A 20730-nucleotide genomic window follows, 5' to 3' on the forward strand; every position below is an offset into this window, starting at 1 on the left:
CTGCCCAGTCAGCAATGTGGGGAGTTTCCCTTAGACTACCCGACTAAATAGTGATACTTAACTGAACCTAGAATTTGTACAGGGGCAGTGTCAAAACGCCGTAGTTTTGAGTCGAGGTGACAGGGTTAATTATGATAATGATATTCTGTGGGAGCATTATTCAGGAGCTGCAAGGAAAACGTTTGGACTTATTATCGCCTGTTATAGACCAAAAAGCAGGGTGGCTGGATAATGTGGTGTAACAGACAGGAAACCTTAAGAGACTGTGCAAAGGACGGGGAGTGTGGCGTGTAATTATAACTAACCTCCAGAGTGAAAAGGTTTCCTCTGTGAGTCACACATAACAAACTCTTAAAACTGCTTATCAAGAAACAGTTTTACGATTTCATTATGCACAGCCAACAGGGAAATTATCCTCCTTGGAGAGAGAGAGCTAGATTGCACACAGTAAACACTGATTTAATGCCCCTGTCCATTCACGCCCTCACACAATAAACGGCAACTTGTTAGTTATTCATCAACATGGATAGGTTAATGGATAATTTAGCAACTACAAGAGTTCTTTAGGTTTGGACAGTGGATTCTTGTCAGTAGAGCAGGAACTGCTATCAACTACTGCACATTGAACAAAGTGCAGAGGTGACCATAGCTTCATCATGAGGTGGGTTTGACGAATGTGATATAAAATAGCTACTTTAGAGATATTAGTTAATGTAATGTAGAAATAAGCCACTTTGATTCTGGCAAGTAGAGACAAAGGATTTTAGACCGCATGGAAAAAGCAGGAAGAGGTGTGTCTATGAGAGTGATGCTGCATTGATAGGGGCCGGAGAAAGGGATTGGAAGTGAGCCAATCAGAATAGATCAAACAAGTCAGGAGGGACATAGGATGACCTATGGGTGTCGAGTATGTGAAACTTGATGCCATTTGAATGTATGAGTACTGATCTCTTTGTCTGGGACCTTCACTTAGTTCCCGGGGCTGCAGAAAGCAACATGTTATCTGTATCACTGTGGACTAGGTAGCTTGCAAGCTGAATAAAATAACTTATTTTTACTTGCAAATCCATCTCGACTTTTATTGAGGCCAGACTGACGGAGAAAGAAATTTGGGATTCAACATTTGGTGCCGAAAACCGGGATTTCTCAGGGCGATCCTGGTCCAACTGAGAAATCAGAATTAGACTGATTATGAACAGGAGGATGGGGAATGAGGGCCCTCAATGTAGAACTGGAAAATGACCGCGCATTGATTGTTCCCCTCTTCTTATCGTCTGATTAGTCTGGTCACTCGCGGTTGGCACAGAAAGACCGCCTCGACGAAATCACAGGTCAGTCTGGGGATTGGCAATTTAATTGATGGGATTTCATATTGTTGTTTCGGCTTGGGTTAGGGTTTTGGGTTGATGTGACATCTCAAATGATGATTCAATTCCAAGTATAAGGGTTCGGAGGCTGATGTGACTTCAGTAGATGGAGGTTCAGTCAAGTATAAGTGTTTTTATGGCTGATGTGACTTCAGTAGATGGGGGTTCAGTCAAGTATAAGTGTTTTTATGGCTGATGTGACTTCAGTAGATGGAGGTTCAGTCAAGTATAAGTGTTTTTATGGCTGATGTGACTTCAGTCGATGAAGGTTCAGTCCAGTATAACTGTTTTTAAATCTGAAGATGGTTCAACTCTATGTGTGAGTGTTTTAAATATATAGTTGATTAAGCTAAAATTGTCTCCTTGGACTGTATTGGCGAAAAACGCAGTTCCGAGGACTAGTTGAGATTGTGGGGAATGCTGCATATTGGTTGAAGCAGAAGTCTCTCAAAGGGTTAACAGCAGCAGGCAAAGTTAAAGTCAGACAGTGCTTCTCATTCAGGCCTTGAGATAACAGCACCAGTCTGTAGTGTAATCGGATACCTTTCCTTTGAGTCAGTGAACACCAGCAAAGTTACATTTTGAATTAATTAAAGGAAACCAGTGGGTTTCTCCACCTCTTTGATAAAAGTTATTATTTTCGAAAGCAATTGATTGAAATTGCCAGAATCTTAAGTTTTACTTACTTGAAATAAGGTTTATCTCATTTTATCTGGAGATTAATAGAAACTTAAAGAAGATCATGGACACCATTTTAAAAAGTGTAAATCTGGAGATGATAGTTGATTTTGCTAATACTTATGTGTATGTAAAAGAAAAAAAACTTGTTACAAGGAAAATTGTTAAGATAAAGAAATAATTAAGTTGTAAATGTTATACAAGTTTGTGTTAAGCAAATTGTAAATTTAGTTCTGAGTTGAGATCAGAGCTAAGCTTGCAAGTTGCAGTAATTCAATTTGAATTTTCAAACATTTTTAAGTTTAAAAAAAAAGCGCAAGTAGAGGAAAGGCGCGGGTCAAACAAGAGATGAGCTACGTAGTTCAATGGCTGGCCTTGAATTGACAGAAAAAGAAAAATTCAATAATTTGGAAAAGTAAGCATATCACCTAAGTCTCTCCAAACTAAGCAGAAACCACAAGGTTCGGGAACAAAGGAAGCTGAAACAGATTCTTTTGAAGAGAAAGAACTCCCCCTAGTGACAGGGAGAGATGTTGAAGTCCTGGAACAACCAGGGGAAATAGCTAGAGTGCCCCCTGGTGACATTCGGAGACAGTTACCGATTAGGAAGATGCGAAACCCCGACGCAGTGACTGTGGGAGCGAACCCCACGATAGACGTTTACTTCCCATGGACACCCAGTGAGATGATGGCTATTATGTCTACAATCCCAGATAGAAAAAATCTCCTGCTGCCTTCATGGATTCCTTGAGAACTACCATCTCAATTTATCAAGCTGATTTAAGGGACCTCTGGGCCCTAGTCCAGCAGATTTTAACCCCAGCAGAGTACCGCAATTATCTTAACCACCTGAATTATGCTAGTCATTCCGCACTTCAGCAGGCCTATGCATTAGACGACGATAGAAAGACACAGATCTTGAATGCGTTGAATAGCACATTTCAAAGGCCCATAAATCTTTCTGTTATCTTAGACCTAAAACCTAAGAAGACTGAAGAGCCAGAGGAATTTCTGGAGCGTTTTAATGAAATCTACCGGGGGCAGTCAGGCGATTTGCTGTATCAAAATGGTCAGAATTCCCCTCAATATTGTGCTATGTTAATGCATTGCCTACCACCTTCTGTGGTGACTGCTGTGAAATGTAATAACATGAATTGGACAGAGAACGACCCTTCCCAGGTGGCAAGGGCAGTCAGATTTTATTGGAAGGAGGGTGTAGGCCAAGTAGGAGGCTCAGTTACAAAGGTTAAGACTGAGTATGTAATGAAAAAGGATGATTGGCGATCCCAACAAGCGGCAGAATTGGTAGTTTACCAGCAGGAGCCCCAATATAGTGACTTTGGGTGGGTGGATCAGCGAAGAGGAGGATACCAAACCCACCCAAAGGGACCCTCACCCCCTTTTTATGGCCCACCGAACGAATCAACAGCTCTACAACCGCAGCCCCCTCTGAGGGGCCATTGGTCTACTGGAAGAAGAGGACGGGGCAGCCATGTCTTCTGTGCAATCAGCACTTAAATTACCATTATCCGACCACACGCAGCAATTGTCAGGGTTCCAAGGACAGGTGTGTGAGTATCCTATTTCTGAACCTGTGACAGTCACTTACGAGAATAAGTCTGCAGATCATCAGTTTGTAGTGACTACTGGATTGGACTGTAACTTGTTGGCCCGAGATTTACTGTGTATCTTCCAGCTACAGCTAGAATGCGGAGATGAGGGGGTAACGGTTACATCATGGAGGATGAGACAACAGTGCGATATTTCTATCACCCCCCAGTGGTGGACGTTAGACATTGAACATTCACTGCATCACGTTACCCTGGCCTATGACAGAACTGGACGAAATAGGGAGTTGGAGGACAAATACCGGCCATTACTTGAGACCGAATGGCCAGTCAAGGTTACAGCCACAGTCACGGGAAAAGAAGGTACAGCCGATTTTGTTACAATATCACCACATTTATGGCCACAGTCAGCTTCGGTAAGCCCTCATATTACACGTCAGGTCCATGACCAGTACCATGCCAGGGATATGGGGCGAATGGTCAGGAGGGCAGTGGATCATTCGGATCCAACAGACTATGCACTTCAAGTCATGCCGGACGGCACTACCATAAAATATTTTGAGGTCCCTGAAACGATTAACACTCGACTGCAGCATCACAGGGGACATGATGTGTTGGAATATGTCAATCCACAGGTCTGGGCGGAATACCCATCACAAGTGGGAAAGACAAATGTTACACCGATTAAGGTGATGATTAAGGATCATGTAAAGCTACCTTCCATTCGACAATACCCCCTGAAATCTCAAGCTGCTCCATCAATAGATAAATTAATTCAAGAGCTGTTGAAACAGGGTATTTTGGTCCCTTGCCAATCAGAATGTAACACCCCCATACTTGCTGTGCCTAAACCAGCCAAACCAGACCAGTACCGATTAGTACAGGATTTACGTTCAATCAATGCCATCGCATAGCCGTTACATGCTCTCACCCTCCAACAGGATATTACGGTGTATAGCTCCCACTCGGTCATCGCACTACTGAGGCAACTGCAGACTCAGCATCATACCGCAGCTCGTCAGAATAGGTATGGGATATACCTTTTGAACAATCCACGTCTGACATTTAAATACTGTACCACTATCAATCCAGCCTGTTTTCTTAGTGGTCCCCCTGTCCATGAAGACGCACCTGGCCACGACTGTTTAGCCTTGATTCAGGAAACTACCACAATAAGGGGCGATTTGAGTGACATTTCGTCAGAACAACCTGACATGATTATGTGTGGTCAAATATCCCACCGGGGTTTAGTTAATGACCTACTGCAGGCCCTCCTTATGCCCGCGCAGATTTCCGTTATTAAATGCGCTGCCCACATGAATGGTACAACCCCAGTTGACGTTGGTAATGAACGAGCAGATTGTGCAGCGCGAACAGCCGCGCAAATTCAGCAAGTGATGGTGCCTAAGATGTTAAGTCAGACTAAACGATCTACTATAAATATGTCTGCTTCTGACAAGTCAATGCCAACCATCCAAGACGTCATAAGGTTACAGGAGGACGCTCCTGAGAGTGATAAACAAATGTGGAAATGGTTAGGTTGTACATATGATTCTGTTTCCTCTTTATGGACCACGCCTGCACATCAGACTTGTATATCTGATGTGCTGGCTTTATGGGTCATTGAATGTGTACACTTTGCAACTCATTGTGGGGCTCGAGGGACTAGTGATTTGTTGCTGGACACTTGGTGGCACCCTAAAATGCAGGGGTTGGCCCAAAGTATCAGTAATCGGTGTTTGATTTGTCAGCAATATAACACCGGAAAAGGTATCCCTTGTGGGATGGGGCAAACCCCGATGCCCAGTGGTCCCTTTGAGACGCTCCAAATGGATTACATTGAGTTGAAATGGTGTCAATGTTATAAATATGTTTTGATCATTGTGGATGTGTTCAGCAGATGGGTCGAGGCGTATCCGACTATCGATAATAAAGCTGCTACTGTGGTTAAAGTCTTGATGAGGGAAATCATTCCCCGGTACGGTATACCAGCTCAGTTAAGTTCTGATAATGGGCCTCATTTTATTGGACAAATTAACAAGGAGTTTTGCTCCCAGTTGGGCATACGCTAGCAGTTACACTGTCCTTATGGACCGCAGGCGGCCGGGTTGGTTGAGAGACAATCAGACCCTCAAAACTAAATTGGCTAAATTAAGAGCACACACAGGACTGACATGGCTTAAGTTGCTCCCCGTTGCCCTCTTCCAGCTGCGGGTTACACCTGCGGGACCGGCCCGGCTCTCTCCCGCCGAGATTCTTTATGGCAGGCCTCTTAGAACTCCCTGGAGCCTGCAGGTTCCCAGACTGGTTCAGTTTCATCAGATGACTGAAGAGATGACCACCTATGTTCTAGCCCTCACGCTAGTGCTCAAGGAACTCCATAGCCAGGTCCGCGCGGCTCACCAGCCATCGCCCCCAGTACCTAGCTCACTTTCAGTCCAGCCCGGTAGTTACGTCATGGTCAAAACTTGGACTAGGAAGGGGTCGGAGCTGCGATGGGACGGGCCCTTCCAAGTTCTCCTTACCACCCCCACAGCAGTTAAAGTGGAGGGGCGAAGTGCTTGGGTCCACCTACATCACTGTAAATTGAGTCCATCTCCACTACTGTAAAAGGTCGGATACTAACCTGCCTCCCTTCTCCAGTGCTATTTGACAGGTGTGGAGGAAAAAGTTCTAAGGCTACTTCATTGCATCCTTGGGCGGGATTCTCTGACCCTCTGCCGGTTCGGAGAATCGCCGGGGGGCGGCGTGAATCCCGCCCCGACGCCGCCCGCGATATTCTCCAGCCCCCCAAAAATCCCGTTAACGTGAATCGCGCAGCGCGCCTCGCAGAATGGCGAGGACCGGCGCAACGCAATTCTCCAGGCCGGATGGGCCGAAATAAATCGAACCGCCTGTTTAACGGCGTCAACCAGTCGTGCTGGTTGACGCCGTCCAGCGCGGAGGTAGGGATCGGCGTGGGGCGGCCACTGGAGAGTGACGGCATGGCCGCAGCTGGTGGTGGGGGGGGGGGCGGTCGCAGGAGCAGTTGGAGTGTGCGTGCTGGGGGGGTGGTGGGCTGGGGAGCGGGTGGAGGGGCTGGGGAGGGGCGGGGGCTGGGGAGGGGGGGGGGAGTGGGGAGGAGCTGGGGCAGCGCTGGAGAGGGGGGGAGGGCCTGGGAGGGCCCGGGGAGGGGCTGTGGAGGGGGGGAGGGGAGGGCGAGTGGTGGCGAGGGTGCATGCCGGGGAGGGGGGGGGGGGTGTTGGGGAGGCTGCGGGGAGGAGAGGGTGAGTGATGGTGAGGATGTGTGCCGGGGGGAGGAGGGGGGGGGGGGGTTGGGGAGGAGAGGGGGGCCGGGGAGGGCGAGTGATGGGGAGGGTGCGTGCCAGGGGGGAGGGGGGGGGGTTGGGGAGGCTGCGGGGAGGATAGGGGGGCCGGGGAGGGCGAGTGATGGGGAGGGTGCGTGCCAGGGGGGAGGAGGGGGGGGTTGGGGAGGCTGCGGGGAGGAGAGGGTGAGGGTGAGTGATGGCGAGGGTGCGTGCCAGGGGGGAGGAGGGGGGGGGGGTTGGGGAGGGTGCGTGCCGGGGTGGAGAGGGCAGGTGATGGGGAGGGTGCGTGCCGGGGAGGAGAGGGGTGGGGGGGTTGGGGAGGGTGCGTGCTGGGGAGGAGAGGAGGGGGGGTTGGGGAGGGTGCGTACCCGGGAGGGGAGAGCAAGTGATGGGGAGGGTGCGTGCCGGGGAGGGGAGGGGGGGTGTTGGGGAGGGTGCGTGCCGGGGAGGAGGGGGGGGGGCGGTGAGGGTGAGTGATGAGGAGGGTGCGTGCCGGGGGAGGGGGGTCCGCCTGGCCAGGTGCCAGCTGGCAACAGGGGCGACCATGCAGCCCATGGCACCTGGCTGTGGCAGGGGGTACGGGCAATGATGACATGTCGTCTATCCCCCCCCACCCCCTACCCCCTGCAGGCCGTTATGTTTGGTCATCACCCAGCGATGTTTGCCGCTGTGGCGGGAGCCGCACTTCCACATGTTGCCCTGGGGGTGCTGGAGCAGGAGGTGCCAGGCAGGCGGCAGAGGCTGCCGCAGAGGAGCGTGCCGCAGGAAGGCAAGTGGCAGCCGCCCAGGCTGGAGGGCCGCCTGCCCGACAGGATGAGGAGAAGGAGGAGGTGGTGCCACAGCGACGGAGACGCCCGATTAGGCCCCGTGTGTACTGGCTCCGCTCGTCGTACCAGGATCTCACGGATCGGTCATGCAGGAGGAGATTCCGGATGAGCCGGGAAACCGTCGCCCATATCTGCCATCTCATGGCACACCTGGCACCGCGTGGCACTGGGGGAGGGCACCCTCTCCCCGTGGCCACCAAGGTTACGGTGGCCCTGAACTTTTATGCCAAGGGGTCATTCCAGTCACCGAGTGGGGACCTGTCCGGCATCTCGCAGGCATCGGTGCATCGGTGCACCCGGGCAGTGACAGACGCACTGTTTGCCATTGCGGACCACTACATCCAGTTCCTTGTGGACCGTGCCCACCAGGATGCCTGGGCAGCAGAATTCGCTGCCGTGGCCAGGATGCCCATGGTCCAGGGAGCAACCGATGGGATGCACATCGCCGTGCGGCCACCTGCGGATAACAGGGCCGTGTTCACGAATAGGAAGGGGCCCTACTCCATGAACGTGCAGGTGGTCTGTGATCACTGCATGAGGATCCTGCACGTCTGCGCCTGGTACCCAAGCAGTGTACATGACTCATATTGGCACAATCTTTCATCCCCACCATGTTCGAGGGAGGCCGCCCCCCCCCCCCCGCCCCCCCACCCCCCGCCCCGGCTGTGGGCTGGTTGCTGGGCGACAGGGTTTATCCGTTGCGGTCGTGGCTGATGACGCCTATACGGAGGCCACAGACTGACGCGGAGACCCGCTACGATGCCCATGCAGCAACCTCGGGTGTGATAGAGAGGTACTTTGGGCTGCAGAAGATGCGCATCAGGTGCCTGGACCGCTCTGGAGGGGCCCTCCAGTACCCGTCAGAGAGGGTCGGCCGCATCGTTGTGGTCTGCTGCGTCCTGCACAACACAGCCCAACAGAGGGGCGATGTGCTGCAGGCAGAGGAGGGGGAGGGGGAGGAACAGCAAGATGAGGCACAGACGTCCCCAGATGAGGAGGATGGGGGCAATGTTCAGGACAGACGGGCTGGACATGGACGGGAGGCTGCCCACCGTTACCGGCTAGGCCAGCGGGCGTGGGACAGGCTGATAGCCGCCCGGTTCACGGACTAAGGGGGCGTGGGAATCGCCGAGTATGGGTACAGACTGCACACTACGGCACCAGCCTACCACCCTCACCCCACCCACCCACCACCAACCACCCTCACCCACCCAACACCAAACACTCTCACCCCCACCCGCATGCACACCACCCCCCCATTGCCGATCCACCTGCGGCACAACGGGCCGGGCTCACACGGTCACCGGTGCAAGCGTGTCTATTGCAGGCCATGGAGGATGATGATAACCCGCTCTGCGATGAGCTCTGGGCTCTACTATCGTTGGACAATGTCTGACCCATGGCCACAGTTCCACCCGGACCGTCCCTGCATGCGGCCGTGACACTGCAGCGCATGGTCCCGTTGTCTGCCCGGGGGGATGGCATTGGCGACCCGAGGGGAGGGGGGGCACACTCACCTGAGGCCGGCGTTCTATCACCCCCCACACACACTGGTGCTCACCTCACACCACACCCCCGCACGCATCGGACAGAGCACAAAGGCAGCTTCTGTAGGTGTGAAAGTGATTTTAATAACAAACAGTTCATATACGTGCCCTAGCACCTATAACTAATCTGTGCCCTGCACCCGTGCCAACTTACTCAGTGTCTAATTGTTTGGCCTTACGGGCCCAATGACTACACCTAGGTGGTTCCCCAGACGGTACAGCAGAACTGGAGGTGGACTCCTGTGATTCCTACCCTGTGACTACGGACCCCTATGGCGGCCGTTTCCTGGGGCGGCCCAGCCTAGATGGGCCAGGCTGCACCTCGGGCGACTGGGGTGGCAAACCGCCAGCCTGTCCTGCCCGTTGCCCACCAGATGCACCTGGGACGGAAAGGGGGGGAGTCCGAGGTGTCGCGGTGTTCCGGGGCCTCCCCTACAGGGGGAGCTGGTACGGGCCCCAGCACCTCCTCCTCCCCCGGGGTGCCTGATGACCTCAGGGCCTCTACATGGGTCGGGGATGCTAAAGGACCGAGTACCCGACGTCCCCCCAACACCTGGCGCTGCCAGTCCTGGAGGCCCGCCCTGTTATCAACAAGGGTCTGCAGCTTTGCAGCCATGGAGCTCAGGGAGTTGGCCATCCCTGTCTGTATCTGGGCGACGCCGGCCAGCAGCTGGGCCATGGCGCCGATGCCTTCAGCGATGGCCTGATGAGACTGGGCCGTGGCCTGCTGAGACTGGTGAGTCTGGGCCACGGCGTTGAGCGCCTCTGCGATCTGCTGCTGGCTCTGACTCATGGCTGCCTGTGAGAGGGCAGCCATGTCCAGGGCCACGGACGCCTCCTGCATGGAAAGCACCACGCCTTGCATACTGTGACCCGGGTCTGACATCGTCGCACCCATTGCCTCCACCACGGACGCCACCCATGCAGGTGTCTGCTCCTGCACGCGGGTGGACTCCTCCACCTGCGTCTGCAGCTGCCGCAAGCCGGCCGTCACCCCCTTCGGTCGTCCCTGCGTCCGTGACTGCATCAGGTCTATGGGTGGGTGTGGTATCTCCAGGAACCCGGGACCCGTCTGGGCGGCAGATGGTTGCTTGTGCCGGGCTGCCCTCCGACCGCTCAGCCCATCGTCTGCTCCTGCCTCCACCTGCTGTACCGGGACGTGTGGTGCGCACCAGTTAGTGTCCCAGATGCCTCATCGCTAAACTGCCGAACCGAGGGGAGTGTCTCTGCGATGGTGGAGGGTGCAGGAGACAGCAGTGGCGTAGTGTCGTGCTCCTCATCCGACCCAAAGTCCGGGGTCCCCTGGAATGGTGATTCAAGTCCTTCCGTCCTCTGTGTGTGGGTATCGTGAGCGTCAGTGTCCTGGGCGTCGGTGTCCTGTGTGTTAGGGTCCTGTGTGTAAGTGTCCTGTGTGTTAGGGTCCTGTGTGTTAGTGTCCTGTGTGTTAGTGTCCTGTGTGTTATGGTCCTGTGTGTTCGTGTCCTGTGTGTTAGTGTCCTGTGTGTTAGGGTCCTGTGTGTTAGTGACCTGTGCGTTAGGGTCCTGTGTGTAAGTGTCCTGTGTGTTAGTGTCCTGTGTGTTAGGGTCCTGTGTGTTCGTGTCCTGTGTGTTAGTGTCCTGTGTGTTAGGGTCCTGTGTGTTAGTGTCCTGTGTGTTAGGGTCCTGTGTGTAAGTGTCCTGTGTGTTAGGGTCCTGTGTGTTAGTGTCCTGTGTGTTAGTGTCCTGTGTGTTAGGGTCCTGTGTGTTCGTGTCCTGTGTGTAAGTGACCTGTGTGTTAGGGTCCTGTGTGTAAGTGTCCTGTGTGTTAGTGTCCTGTGTGTTAGGGTCCTGTGTGTTCGTGTCCTGTGTGTTAGTGTCCTGTGTGTTAGGGTCCTGTGTGTTAGTGTCCTGTGTGTTAGGGTCCTGTGTGTTCGTGTCCTGTGTGTTAGTGTCCTGTGTGTTAGGGTCCTGTGTGTTAGTGACCTGTGTGTTAGGGTCCTGTGTGTTAGTGACCTGTGTGTTAGGGTCCTGTGTGTTAGTGTCCTGTGTGTAGGTGTCCTGAGTGTCAGTGTCCTGGGCGTCAGTGTCCTGGGCGTCGGTGTCCTGAGTGTCAGTGTCCTGGGCGTCAGTGTCCTGGGCATCGGTGTCCTGGGTAGGTGTGTACTGGATGTCTGTGTCCTGGGTGAGTGTGTCTTGGGTAGGTGTGTATTGGGTGTCGGTGTCCTGGGCGTCAGTGTCCTGGGCGTCGGTGTCCTGGGTAGTTGTGTACTGGGTGCCTGTGTCCTGGGTGAGTGTGTCTTGGGTGGGTGTGTCCTGTATGTGGGTCTCCTGGCTGCTTGTATCCCGTGCGTCAGTGTCCTGGGTCGACTGCGACGGGGGCCTGTTGCTGCGGCTGCCCTCCTCGTCGCTGGGTGTGGCCCGCCGGCGTCGCTGTACTCGCACTGGATGGGGGCAGCGTCCGCCTCCGAGTCTGTCCCTAGCTCATGGGCGCCCGGACACGTACTGGGGGTGTCGTATGCCTGATGGGCCAGGTCTGTCCTTGTCTCGTGAATGCCCTGGAACGTCCTGGGGGCGGTCGGCATCTGCGGGGACGGGTGGGCCGATGTTTGGTCCTGCAATACACAATACAGCATGCATGGTTAGACACGCAGACGGGGATCGGGGGAAGGGGGGATATGGAGGAAGAGGGGGATATGGGGGAAGGGGGATATGGTGGTCGGTGGGATATGGGGGAAAGGGGGATATGGAGGAAAGGGGGGATATGGGGAAGGGGATATGGGGAAGGGGGAATATGGGGGAAGGGGGAATATGGGGGAAGGGGGAATATGGGGGAAAGGGGGATATGGGGAAGGGTGGATATGGGGGAAGGGGGGATATAGGAAATGGGGGAAGGGGGTATATAGCGGAAGGGGGAGGGGGATATGGCGATGGGGAAGGGGGATATGGGGGAAGGGGGGATATAGCGGAAGGGGGAGGGGGATATGGGGGAAGGGGAGGGGGAAAGGGAGATATGGGGGAAGAGGGGATATGGGGACAGGGAGATATGGGGAAGGGGGGATATGGGGGTTGGGGGGATGGTGGAAGGGGGATGGGGAAAGGGGGATATTGGGGAAGGGGGATATGGGGAAGGGGGCATATGGAGGAAGGGGGGATATGGGGAAGGGGGGATATGGGGAAGGGGGTTATGGGGGAAGGGGGGATATGGGAAATGGGGAAATGGGGGAAGGGGGGATATGGGGGAAGGGGGGATATGGGGAAAAGGGGTACATGGGAAAGGGGAAATGGGGGAAGGGGAGGTATGGGGGAAGGGGAGATATGGGTTAAGGGGGGCTATGGGGAAAGCAGGATATTGGGGAACGGGGGTTATGGGGGAAGGGGGGATATGGGGGAAGGGGGATATGGGGATGGGGATGGGAGAAAGGGGAATATGGGGGAAGGGGGGATATGGGGAAAGCAGGATATGGGGTAGGGGGATATGGGGGAAGGGGGATATGGGGGAAGGGGGGATGTAGGAAATGGGGGAAGGGGGTATATAGCGGAAGGGGGAGGGGGATATGGGGGAAGGGGAGGGGGAAAGGGAGATATGGGGGAAGAGGGGATATGGGGACAGGGAGATATGGGGAAGGGGGGATATGGGGGTTGGGGGGATGGTGGAAGGGGGATGGGGAAAGGGGGATATTGGGGAAGGGGGATATGGGGAAGGGGGCATATGGAGGAAGGGAGGATATGGGGAAGGGGGGATATGGGGAAGGGGGTTATGGGGGAAGGGGGGATATGGGAAACGGGGATATGGGGGAAGGGGGGATATGGGGGAAGGGGGGATATGGGGAAAAGGGGTACATGGGAAAGGGGAAATGGGGGAAGGGGAGATATGGGGGAAGGGGAGATATGGGTTAAGGGGGGCTATGGGGAAAGCAGGATATTGGGGAACGGGGGTATGGGGGAAGGGGGAATATGGGGGAAGGGGGATATGGGGATGGGAGAAAGGGGAATATGGGGGAAGGGGGGATATGGGGAAAGCAGGATATGGGGAAGGGGGATATGGGGGAAGGGGGTATATGGGGATGTGGAAAATGGGGGGAATGGGGGTAGGGGGGATATGGGTGAAGGGGGGATATGGGGGCAGGGGATATGGGGGAATATGGGGGAAGGGGGATACGGGGTAGGGGGTTATGGTGGGAAGGGGATATGGGGGATATGGGGCAAGGGGGTGTGTGGGAAAGGGGGATATGGGGAAGGGGATGCAGGAAAGGGGGATATGAGGAAGAGGGGATATGGGGAAGGGGGATATGGGAAAGAGGGATATGGGGGAAGGGGGATATGGGGGAAGGGGGGATATGGGAAATGGGGGAAGGGGTGAATATGGTGGAAGGGGAGGGGGATATGGGGGAGGGATGATATGGGGATATGGGGGTAGGGGGAGGGGAAAGGTAGGTATGGGGGAAGAGGGGATATGGGGAAGGGGAGATATGGGGGAAGGGGGGATATGGGGGAAGGGAGGATGGGGATATTGGGGAAGGGGAATACGGGGAAGGGGTGATATGGAGGAAGGGGGGATAGGGGAAGGGGGTATATGGGGGAAGGGGGGATATGGGAAAGGGGGATATGGGGGAAGGGGGGTATGGGGGAAGGGGGATGCGTGGAAGGGGGATATGGGGAAGAGGGGATATGGGGAAGAGGGATATGGGGAAGGGGATATGGGAAAGGAGGATATGGGGGAAGGGGGATGGGGGGATGGGGAAAGGGGATATGGGGAAGGGGGATATGGGGGAAGGGGGAATATGGGAAATGGAGGAAGGGGTGAATATGGCAGAAGGGAGAGGGGGATATGGGGGAGGGGGATATGGGGGTAGGGGGAGGGGAAAAATGAGGTATGGGGAAGAGGGGGTATGGGGAAGGTGAGATATGGGGGAAGGGGGGATATGGGGAAGGGGGAATGGGGAAAGGGGGTATTGGGGAAGGGGGGATACAGGGGAAGTGGGGATATGGAGGAAGGGGGATATGGGGGAAGGGGGATATGTGGGAAGGGGGATATGGGAAATGGGGGATATGGGGAAGGGGGATATGGGAAACGGGGATATGGGGGAAGGGGGGATATGGGGGAAGGGGGGCTATGGGGAAGGGGATATGGGGAAGGGGGGTTATAGGGGTTGAGGGTACATGGGAAAGGGATTTATGGGGGAAGAGGAGATATGGGGGAAAGGGGGATATACAAAGAACAAAGAAAAGTACAGCACAGGAACAGATATGGGGAAGGGGGATATGGGGGAAGGGGGATATGGAGGAAGGGGAGATATGGGGAAGAGGGGATAGGGGGAAGGGGGTTATGGGGGAAGAGGGGATATGGGAAACGTGGATATGGGCGAAGGGGGGATATGGGGGAAGGGGAGATATGGGTTAAGAGGGGCTATGGGGAAAGCAGGATATGGGGGAAGGGGGATATGGGGGAAAGGGGTATGGGGAAGGGGATATGAGGGAGGGGGGACATGTGGGATGGGGGATATGGGAAATGGGGTATATGAGGGAAGGGGGGATATGGGTAATAGGTGGAGGGGGATAGGGGATGGATAAAGGGGGATAAGGGGAAGGGGGATATGGGGAAGGCAGGATATGTGGAAGGGGATATGAGAAAGGGGGTTGGGGGCATATGGGGGAAGGGGGGATATGGGGAAAGGGGGATAGGGGGAAGAGGATATGGGGTAGGGGAGGGGTAAAAGGAGGTATGGGGAAGAGGGGGTATGAGGAAGGGGCGATATGGGGAAGGGGGGATATGGGGGAAGGGGGATGGGGAACGGGGGTATTGGGGGAAGGGGGGACATGGGGAAGTGGGATATGGGGGAAGGGGGCTATGGGGGAAGGGGGATATGTGGGAAGGGGGATTTGGGAAACGGGGATATGGGGGATATGGGGGAAGGGGGATATGGGGAAGGGGATATGGGGAAGGGGTTATGGGGGATGAGAGTACATGGGAAAGGGATTTATGGGGGAAGGGGAGATATGGGGGAAAGGGGGATATACAAAGAACAAAGAACAAAGAAAAGTACAGCACAGGAACAGGCCCTTCGGCCCTCCAAGCCCATGCCGACCTGCTGCCCTACTAAACTACAATCTTCTACACTGCCTGGGTCTGTATCCCTCTATTGCCATCCTATTCATGTATTTGTCAAGATGCCCATTAAATGTCACTATCGTCCCTGCTTCCACCACCTCCTCCGGCAGCGAGTTCCAGGCACCCGCTACCCTCTGTGTAAAAAACTTTCCTCGTACATCTACTCTAAACCTTGCCCCTCACACCTTAAACCTATGCTCCCTAGTAATTGACCCCTCTACCCTGGGGAAAAGCCTCTGACTCTCCAAATGGGTGAAGGGGTGATATGGGAGAAGGGGGGATATGGGAAAGGGTGGATAGGGTGGATATGGGGTAAGGGGGGATATGGGGAAAGCAGGATATAGGGGAAAGGGGGATATGGGGGAAGGGGGATATGGGGATGGGGGATGGGGAAAGGGTGATATGGGGGAAGGGGGAATATGGGGGATATGGGAAAGGAGGGTATGGGGAAGGGGTTATGGGAAAGAGGGATATGGGGAAGGGGGGATGGGGATAAGGGGGAAGGGGGGACATGTGGGATGGAGGATATAGGAAATGGGGGATATGGGGGCAGTGGGAATATGGGAAAGGAGGATATGGGGGAATGGGGATATGGGGATATGGGGGAAGGGGGGATATGGGGAAAGGGGGATATGGGGGAATGGGGATATGGGGAAGGGGGATAAGGGGGATGGGTATATGGGGAAGGGGACATGTGGGATGGGGATATGGGAAATGGGGGATATGGGGGAAGGGGGGATATGGGTAATTGGTGGAGGAGGGATGGGGAAAGGGAGATATGGGGAAGGGGATATGGGGGAAGGGGGGATATGGGGAAGGGGGGATATGGGGAAGGGGGATATGGGGGATGGGAAAAGTAAGATATTGGGGAACGGGATATGGGAAAGGCAGGATATGGGGAAGGGGATATTGGAAAAGGGGATAGGGGATATGGGTGAAGGGGGGATATGGGGAAAGCAGGATATGGGGGGAATGGGGGATATGGGGGAAGAGGATATGCGGGAAGGGGGATATGGGGGAAGGGGGGATATGGGGGAAGGGGAAATATGGGGGAAGGGGGGATATGGGTAATGGGTGGAGGGGAGATGGGGAAAGGGAGATATGGGGAAGGGGGATATGGGGAATGGAGGATATGGGGAAGGGGGATATGTGGAAGGGGATATGGGGGAAGGGCGGATGGGAAAAGTAAGATATTGAGGAAGGGGATATGGGAAAGGCAGGATATGGGTAAGGGGGATATTGGAAAGGGGGATATGGGGATAGCAGGATATGGAGGAATGGGGATATGGGGAAGGGGGTATGTGGGAAGGGGGATATGCGGGAAGTGGGGATATGGGAGAAGGGGGATATGGGGGTAGGGGGAATATGGGGGATATGGGGGAAGGGGGTATATGTGGAAGGGGAATATGGGTGAAGTTGGATATGGGAGGAAAGGGGGGTATGGGGGAATGGGGGGCATGGGGGAAGGGGGTATATGGGAAAGGGGATATGGGGGAATGGGACTATGGGCTTAGGGGATATGGGAAAGGGGGATATGAGGAAGGGGGATATGGGGCAGGTGGGATGGGGAAAGGGAGATATGGGGGAATATGGGGAAGGGGGTATATGGGAATAGGGCATTTGGGGGATATGGGGGAAGGGGGATATGGGGGATGGGGATATGGGAAAGGGGTATATGGGGAAAAGGGGATATGGGGGAAGGGGGATATGGGGAAAGGGGGGATATGGGGGAAAGGGGGGATATGGGGAAAAGGGGGATATGGGGGAAGGGGGTATATGGGGAAAGTGTGATATGGGGAAAGGGTCTATGGGGAAAGTGGGATATGGGGAAAGGGGGATATGGGGAAGGGGGTTATTGGGGAAAGGGGTATATGGGTGAAGGGGGATATGGGTGAAGGGGGATATGGGGGATGGAGGATATGGTGGGAAGGGGATATGGTGGAAAGGGGGATATGGGGGAAGGGGGATATGGGGGAAAGAAGGATATGAGGAAGGTGGGATATGGGGGAAGGGGGATATGGGGGAAGGGGGGGGGGCACAGGGGATATGGGGGAAGGGGCGATATGAGGGAGGGGGATATGGGAAACGGGGGATATGGGGAAGGGGGATATGGGGGAAGGGGGTGATATGGGGGGATATGGGGGAAGGGTGATATGGAGGAAGGGGAATATGGGGGAAGGGGGATATGTGGGAAGGGGGATATTGGATAGGGGAAGGGGGGATACGGGGAGAAGGGGGGGGATATGGGGAAGGGGGGATATGGGGAAAGGGGGATATGGGGAAAGGGGAAATGGTGGAAGGGGGATATGGGAAAGGGGGGATATGTGGGAAGGGGATATGGGGGAAGGGGGCCCATGAGGGAAGGGGGATATGGGGGAAGGGGGATATGGGGGAAAGGGGATATGGGAAAGGGGTATATGGGGAAAGGGGGATATGGGGGAAGGGGGATATGGGGAAAGGGGGGATATGGGGGAAAGGGGGTATATGGGGAAAAGGGGGATATGGGGGAAGGGGGTATATGGGGAAAGTGTGATATGGGGAAAGGGGCTATGGGGAAAGTGGGATATGGGGAAAGGGGGATATGGGGGAAGGGGGTTATTGGGGAAAGGGGGATATGGGTGAAGGGGATATGGGTGAAGGGGGATATGGGGGAAGGAGGATATGGTGGGAAGGGGATATGGAGGAAAGGGGGATATGGGGGAAGGGGGGATATGGGGGAAAGAAGGATATGAGGAAGGTGGGATATGGGGGAAGGGGGATATGGGGGAAGGGGGACACAGGGGATATGGGGGAAGGGGCGATATGAGGGAGGGGGATATGGGAAATGGGGGATATGGGGAAGGGGGATATGGGGGAAGGGGGTGATATGGGGGAAGGGTGATATGGAGGAAGGGGAATATGGAGGAAGGGGAATATGTGGGAAGGAGGATATTGGATAGGGGAAGGGGGGATACAGGGGGAAGGGGGGGATATGGGGAAAGGGGGATATGGGGAAAGGGGCATATGGTGGAACGGGGGATATAGGGGAAGGGGGATATGGGGGAAGGGATATGGGGGAAAGGGGAAATGGTGGAAGGGGGATATGGGAAAGGGGGGATATGTGGGAAGGGGATATGGGGGAAGGGGGCCCATGAGGGAAGGGGGATATGGGGGAAGGGGGATATGGGGGAAAGGGGATATGGGGAAGGGGGGATATGGGGAAAGGGGGGATATGGGGAATGTGTGATATGGGGGATATGAGGAAAGGGGGATATGGGGAAAGGGGATATGGCGAAAGTGGGATATGCGGAAAGGGGGAATATGGGGAAGGGGGATATGGGGAAAGGGGGAATATGGGGGAAGGGGGATATGGGGAAAGGGGGATAGCTGCGCCCTGCATTTCTGTGACGGTGACGCCGTCGTCAATGGCGCCACGCCGCTGCTAGCCCATTCTCGGCCGGAGAATTCACGACGTTCCGTGGGGCCCGACGCCAGAGTGTTTTGCGCCGTTTTTGGCGCTGGCGTCGGGCCATCACGCCAATTCCCAGAGAATCCCGCACATTATATCACCACCACAGCAATCCCATTGGTGGAGAACCTGCATGTGTTTGTCTGAGGTCTTTTTTTAATGGCTCCATACTTTTAGAAGACACATTGTCATCGATCCAAGAATGAGAAAAAATTCTGGATCTAGTTAAAGTCAATGGGTGTTTTTGACCATTGGGCAGGATTTGGCACCATCTTAGCTGGAATGTCATTGGACCGTTACAGGGCGGCCATCACTGAATGAGGCCCTGCTTCAACCGTAGACCCGACCCACCCCCACAATGCAGATTTGGATCCACTTTCTTATACTTGGGTGGACAAGAGTTTTGCTCAACTACATTTACCTCAGCAGAGTGGGGCTTCATGGAACTTTAAACCTCAGGTGTTAGGTATTGCAGAGTCCCAATGCTTAACCTGTTGGATGGGGAATGAGGTCACCAGCCTGGATCAATATTAATAGCTTAACAAATTTCATTTATCTCGTGGCTTTATCGTAGTAAAATGTCCCAAATTCTACATACTCAGTCACTGTCTTCAACTCGAAATCGTTGGCCCATAGCTGATGAGCTGTGATCCTGACTTTGGACCTCCGGACGTCCCCAGGTTCACAGATGTCAGTCTTCAGCCAATACGATTCACTCCACATGATATCAGAAATGGCTGAAGGCACTGGATACTGCAAAGGCTATGGGCCCTGACAATATTCTGGTAACAGTACTGAAGACTTGTGCTCCAGAACTTGCCACACCCCTGTCATGATATTCAAACACACACATCATGATAGACACACCAACAGACAAATCAGAACACACAACACCACAACCAATGACAGAAAGATATAAAAGCACAGACATGACCCCCGGTGGTCGGCATTAGCTGCAGAGGAGAACCAGGACACATCTATTGCCAAACACACTCAGGGAGACAGCACGTGCAGAGTATCCAGAACGAACTGTATTATAAGAGTTATAATAAAATAGAGTTGTACCACATACAACTGTGTTGGCTCATCTGTGCACCAGAGCACCCAACACCACATGGTACAGGAGTGGATCGATACCTGCCGGCATACCTCAGTGTACACAGACAACCAGCAGTGCCCAGGCATGATGTACGAGCTCCCGGTTCCGCAGGCGCTCCAGTGCGACGGCGACCTCCACGAAAACTGGCGGCGATTCCGGCAAAATTTCGAATTGTTCCTGGTGGCAGCTGAACTCAAAGACCTGGATGATAAGGAAAAAATTGAATTTCTCCTCACCGTCGCCGGTGCAAGGGCAAGAGAAATATTCAGAAGGTTCAGGTTCTTCAGGAGGCAGCAAAGGTACGATTACCAGGCAGTCCTGGGCAAATTCTCCAAGTACTGTGAAGAATACGCAATCCAATGGGCACTTAAAGGTAAGAAAAGCTGCAGTACTCACCTCGTGGCTGGGATCCCGGAGCCCGAAATCCCAGGCCTGAGAAAAGGCTGGGTCGAGGTCGGCGGCCATCTTGCTAAAGGTATAACGCTAGCACAGTTGCGCGAGAAGTGCGCAGAACCGGAAGTTTCGTTTGCGCATGCGCGAGATGCTGCGCATGCGCAGTCAAGAAAATGGCCATCGGTAAAGGAACAGTGATCTGAGCATGCGCAGTCGCTTCCTACGTGCTACATACCGAGCGTCAGGATGTCAGAGGCCCCAGACTGCACCAATTTAAAAGGGAAATGTCCCAAATCCAATTTAAAAGGGAAACGTCCCAAATCAAAAAAACAAAAATCTGTTAAAGCTGTAAAACAACCTTCCCTCACCTGGAATGACAGCACAGTGCCGCAAATTGACCCAGGAGA

The 20730-nt window shown here is 54.3% G+C and overlaps 1 long non-coding RNA gene across 1 annotated transcript in view; it reads left to right on the forward strand.

Annotated features, from left to right (window-relative positions):
* The first annotated feature begins 990 nt into the window (after positions 1 to 990).
* LOC140387244 (uncharacterized) overlaps positions 991 to 20730 on the forward strand; it is a 351290-nt gene continuing 331550 nt past the window's right edge. Inside the window, exon 1 of the long non-coding RNA XR_011933803.1 lies at positions 991 to 1331. This is a non-coding gene — a long non-coding RNA (uncharacterized lncRNA). The remainder of the gene's footprint in view (positions 1332 to 20730) is intronic.

Source organism: Scyliorhinus torazame, chromosome 12, assembly GCF_047496885.1.
Source record: "Scyliorhinus torazame isolate Kashiwa2021f chromosome 12, sScyTor2.1, whole genome shotgun sequence".
In the NCBI taxonomy this organism is placed as follows: domain Eukaryota; kingdom Metazoa; phylum Chordata; class Chondrichthyes; order Carcharhiniformes; family Scyliorhinidae; genus Scyliorhinus; species Scyliorhinus torazame.